Consider the following 6,009-nt stretch of genomic DNA (forward strand, 5'->3'; position numbering starts at 1 on the left):
AAAACCACAGCTGCTCCACTGGATGGCACATATTGTAGATAGATAATAGGAAAAAACGGATCATTCCAAAATGCGTGTCAGGTGGAAGAATACTTAACATTATAGTCTTGAGAGAATCTCTCCTGGGAAACCTTAGGGCTTTTTTTTTTTGCTTGTAAGGCCTTACAATGGACAAAGAGTGTAATGGCAAACATTAATACATGGAAATAAATTCATAGCAAGATCTGAACTAGTGTTTGACCAAACAACTGGGCACTCTAAGGCTACCCACATGGAAACATAAAAGCCACCATTCAAGCAGCAAAGTGACCGAGGGAGTGGCATCATCCTGGGGGAGATGGCGCACTTTGTCTGAGGCTACCAAAGGCATCATCTCTGGGAAGGAGGGCAATTTTCTCTCCATCCCCACAGGTACCCCCAGGGCCAGAACCTTACATATATTCTGGGTTTTTTTCCCTATTTGCCAGTCTTTTTCTTTTTTTTAAATCATTTTATTGGGGCTCTTACAAATCTTATGACAATCAATCATTCAATTATGTTAAGCACACTTGTACATATGTTACCGTCAACATTCCCAAAACATTTTCTTTCTACTTGAGCCCTTGGTATCAGCTCCTCTTTCCCCCCCTCCCTCTCCACCCTTGATCAATGATACATTATTGTTGTTATTCTGTTTCTTACACTGTCCATTGTCTCCCTTCATTCATATTTCTGTTGTTCATCCCCCTAGGGGGTGGGCTATATATCCAACCTTGTGATGAGTTCCCCCTTTCTCCACCGCCCCACTATTCCCCAACCCTCATGATATTGTTACTCCCACTACTGTTCCTGAGGGCTTTATCTGTCCTGAACTCCACTTACGCATATTCTTTTGTTGCCCCTATATATCTACCTATCCAGAAATATAAATATAATAATAAAAAGATTGTGTGTGTGTGTGTGTGTGTGTGTAAAAATAAAAGCAACCATTCCAGGCTAGAACTTGCTCTGCCCTGGGTGAAATTTAAGCTCACATAATTGTTCTAGTCGCTCTTGGGCTCAAGTCTTGTTTGGGTAATGATAATATTCAGTCCTGGTAGAATAAACAAAACTTTAATCTTTGCCTGAAGTTGGGCCTCTTGGAGCTGTTGGGAGCCCTTGGTGCCTGGTGGTCTAGATGGGAGGCCCTGGCTCTCCTCCTCCTCACCTGTTTAGTTCACACGGGTCTCCGACTCCGGGAGAAGGGACAGAGGAGCAGGAATATTCTCTGCGCACAGTTATGAGCTCCAACCTCACAGCGATTCTTTGATAGGTCCCTGGTCCGGCGTCTGCGCCTCCCCGCCAAGCCCAACCTTCCCACCCTCCTTCCAAGGTGACTTCTCCATCCGCACTCTTCTCACCTTGGGAGGTGCGTGTTACCTCCTCCCTCTCAGAGAATGCTCACATGTTCAACAGGTGCAGGTGGGATTTCCTTGGCCCCTGTCCCCATCAGTCATCTCTGTGTCTCTGTGTGGGAGAAGTGAAGCTCCCCTCCCCCTCGAGCCTTTTTACCTCTGTTGGTGTAGTCAATACCGCAAAGGAAGGAGATCGAGAGAGCAAGACCCTTGCTGTAAAATGGGCTTCCTCTGTGGTGGCTCAGATCATATCTCTGCTCCCTGTGCCCACTGGCACGCTCACCAGCAAGGGCACCTCTGAGGACTAAGCACCCTGCACTCTCGCTGTTGGGAAACACCTTGATCTTTGCCATTTGGGAAGGTGGGCTGGGGCATTTCTTTTTGGCTCACTCTGGGGTGGCTTTCCTTTTTTCAGCTGTTTGTGAGTGCAGGTGAACATCTTTTCAAATGTTTAAAGGCCATTGACTACATCCAACCCACCACCTTTGAGTCAATGTCAGCTCATAGTGGCCCTCTAGCACCGGGTAGAACTGCCCCTGAGCATTTCCTATGGGAGCAGGCAGAGTGGCGGCTCGTGGCTCGAACTGTTGACCTTGCAGGGAGCAAGCCAACACACCACAATTCCACCAGGGCTCCTTCTTACTTACTAAGGAGGTCTCTAACAGCGGGCTTAGAGGATCCGGAAAAGCACATTTGGACGAATCTATGAGTCAAATCACCTGGATTTCCTTAGATCTTTGTTCTCAGTACATACCTGTTGAATTGGCAATGTGATCGCAAGATTCAGAAGGAATAAAGGGTGTCAGGCAGCAAGAGCTGCCCTCCCACATCTGTCCCTGGCCACCCAATGCTTCTTGGGAATGCAGTCAGGGCTCCACTCTCCCACCTGCTCCCATAGTCTCACCCTGGGGCCATGCCAACACCCTGAGCTGCTCCATTTTTTAAAATATGAAATTCAAACATGTCCCTCTGAACTCACTCAGGTCACCTCAACTTCACAAGCCACTTGACCCTCACTGTCACCAGGACACCTCTCCTGATGGGCCACGTCCTTCCCTTCTCTAGCCAGTTAGACCCACAACACTCCGGAGTCTTTTTTCCCTTTTTTCATAAATCATTTCGTTGGGAGCTCTTATAGCTCCTATAACAATCCATACACCGATTGTATCAAGCACATCTGTACATATGTCGCCATCATCATTTCCAAAACATTTTCTACTTGAGCCCTTGGCAGCAGCTCCCCTTTTTCCCCTCCCTCCTTTGTGAACCCTTGATCGATTATATGTCGTTTTTATTGTTTCATATCTTACACTGTTCATTGTCTCCCTTCTCCCACATGTCTGTTATTCGTCCCCTTCTGGGTTCCCCTTTTTCTCCCCCTTTCCCCCTGCCAACCATCTCCTCCCCTCAGGAAATCCCTACTCCCTGTCCTTGTCCTTCGGAAGTACACAGCCCTTCTCTGTTCCAGTTTAAACACCTCACCCCGCCCCCCACCCCCCCACCCCCGATGGCTCTCACTTGTAACATCTTAAGCAGTGGTGGGGGGGGTGAGATGGTTGCCCCTGGGTCCATTTCAATTCATGGAAACCCCCCCTAGTGTCCCGAGCACAGGTGTTCTGGAGGGTCTTGCTTATAATTGTGGTGGCAACAGATCCCCGGGCCTTCTTTCAGTGCCACGGATAGGTGGGCTCTAACTGCTAACCTTTAGGTTAGAAGTTGAGTGAAAATCATTTGCACCACCTAAGGATGCTGAAGGTAATAGTGTCGTTTGTCGTTAGATGCCCTTGACCTGACTCTGGTGGGTAGGGCTTCCAGAAGGCAGCCGCGCCCACACCTGCACGATGCTCACCATGATGGGGGTGTTGGAGGGTCATCTGCTTTACCAAGCATGTCCTTTCCCAAGGACTGGCCTCTGCTGATACCCCGTCCCAAAGATACGGCACGAAGGCTCGCCATGCTTGCTTCTCAGGGGCACCTCTTCCGGGACAGTTTCTGTGACCTCGTGGCAGTCCGCCGTCCTTCAGCATCCAGTGCCGCGTCCCAGTGCACTAAGTCTTCTGCATCTTCCTTAGTCTTCCTCCTGAGGGAGGAGATCATCTTCATAACGAAGCGCTGACAATTACCAAGCCCTCTTCTGAATGCCTCTCAGCACCTTTCATGCTGACCACAAGGTAGGAAATAGGTACGATGACCCCCCTTTACCGAGGATGACACTGTTTCTCCGGGTAGGAAGTCACTTGCCCCAGGCCACTGAGTTCCTGCTCCTGCCCACTGCCCACTCCTGTCCTTCCTCGATGACGCTCGTGAGCTCGGACATAAAGCGTGTGCTGCTCCCAGCCTAGAGCCTGGGGCACGGCAGAAACTTAGGAAAGTCTAAGCTACTGTGTATCCACGAATCTTTGGCCATCCGCAGTAAAAATGCTATTGCAAATGTGATAATCTATTAGCATTTCCATGGGTCTCCATCCTCACTAGCAATCTTTATTGCCAACTTTAAAATTGTAGCTAATCATGTTATCTCCTGGTGGGTTTGTTTTGTGTTTCCCTGGTGGCTGATAACGCCAAGCACCTTTTCCTAACGTTACTGGTCACTTAAATGTTCTCTTACGTCATAGGCCTGGTCAAACCTCGTGCCAATTTTCCTCTGCCAAATTAACATTTTCTATTTCAATAAATTCCATCTGCATCAAATTTTTAAAAAAGGAAGAGAACATGTGATGGAATTCATTTACATTTCTGAATGTTTAATGCGTTTGACTTACGAGTCTTAACATCCGGGAAGAGGAAGGTTTTGTTTCTTGGCAAGTTTCCTCACCGAAACCACGCCTTCCTTGGCAAGTTTATTCTAGGCGCTCTGGGGCTTTTGTCACTGTTGGGTGTGAAACCCTTTCCTGTTCTGTCTTTGACTCACACAGGGTTGTGTCCCAAGTTCCTGTAATGAATCACCTCCCCCTCCCCCGCGCCCTCTCCTTTCAGGCTTCCAATATGATGGTCATTTCACCCACCTGCGAGGTGTGGGTGAGCTCAGGCTGCCCATGGGGCAGGGGAGGCAAGGGCCCACTCAGGCGGGGGGGCCCACTCAGGTGGGGGGGCCGCTCAGGCTGGGGAGTGGGGTGGGCTGTCTGGAATCCCTCTGGGGGCCTCAGTGATTCCCAATCACACTCACCCAACAATGACTCCAAGTGTCAGTTTCCCCAGGGGCCAACCTTGCCATTTGGGGGTCCTGGCTCTCAGGCTGAGGGACTGACTGCCTTCAGGCAAAGCCTTCCTTCTCCTTAAAGGGAATGTTTGGGCGGCCCTCGGCGCCTTCCACCTGGGCCTCCAGAGGGCAGCCGAGGGAGGTGCAAAGAGGAGAAAAAGAGCTCTGGGCCTGGACCTGCTAGAGCAGTGGTTCTCAACCTGTGGGTCGCGACCCCTTTGGGGATTGAATGACCCTTTCACAGGAGGTGCCTAAGACCATTGGAAACACATCTTTCCGATGGTCTTAGGAACTGAGACACCGCTCCTCGATCTGCCTCCAGGTGGGTCCGCCCACATGCAGATACGCCCACATACAAGTACAGCGTGAAGACTATTACCCATGCTCCATCAGGCTTCAAAACATTTCATTTATTTGTCATTAGAAATTAATATTTCGCAATATACAATTACATCTTGTTTTTGTGATGAATCACCATGCTTTAATTATGTTCAGTTTGTAACCATGAAAATACATCCTGTCTTATCAGATATTTACTACATGACGATTCATCACAGTAGCAAAATGACAGTGATGAAGTAGCAACGAAAATAATGTGCTGGTTGGGGTCACCACCACATGAGGAACTGCGTGAAAGGGTCGTGGCATCAGGAAGGTTGGGAACCGCTGTGCTAGAGCATCTCTGTTCCCTCAGTAGAAACCAAGTGGCCGCTCCACTCCTGTCAGCTGCCGGGGTGCTGCTCGTCCCCCGCCCACCCTGAGTCCTTGGTATAGGCCTGTCATGAGCCTTACACTAACATCAGTTGTTGTCACGCCTGCGTAGACTCAACTGTGTCATGTAGGCTTTCAATGGCGGATTGTTTTGAAAGAGGCCACCAGGTCTTTCTTCTGAGGTGCTTCTGGGGACACTTGAAACTCCTATTTTTCAGTTAGTAGCCAAGTGCATTAATCCTTTGTACCACCCCGGAGCCTACTGAACCCCAAACCAAACCCACTGCCACAGGGTCGATTCCAACTCTGAGAGACCCTTCCAAGGGCTTCTGAAGCTGTAAACATTTACAGGAGCAGACAGCCTCCCCTCTCTCTCAAGGAGCAGCTGGTGGGTTTGAACTGCTGACTTTTGGTTAGCAGCCCACAGCACCTCCATTTCTTGTGTGTCGGGCCTGGATCTAAGGCTTTTCTATGTATTAATTCAACCCGTTCTCATAACTGTTATTGGTTCCAAAACAAGACAGGTAACTTCCTAAGGTCCCACAGGTAGTGGAGTAAGAACTTGAACCCAATCATTCAGAGACATGAAAAAAACCGAAACAAACACTGCCGTCAGTCTGTGCTGATTCATAGGGATCTTACAGGACAGGGTGGAGCTGCCCCTGTGGGTTGACTCTTTACAGGAGTAAAAAGCCCTATTTGTAAACAAGCTGCATTCTAGGTGTT

The sequence above is a fragment of the Echinops telfairi genome, unplaced genomic scaffold, assembly GCF_000313985.2.
Source record: "Echinops telfairi isolate 266 unplaced genomic scaffold, ASM31398v2 ScPeMD7_9;HRSCAF=40, whole genome shotgun sequence".
In the NCBI taxonomy this organism is placed as follows: Eukaryota; Metazoa; Chordata; class Mammalia; order Afrosoricida; family Tenrecidae; genus Echinops; species Echinops telfairi.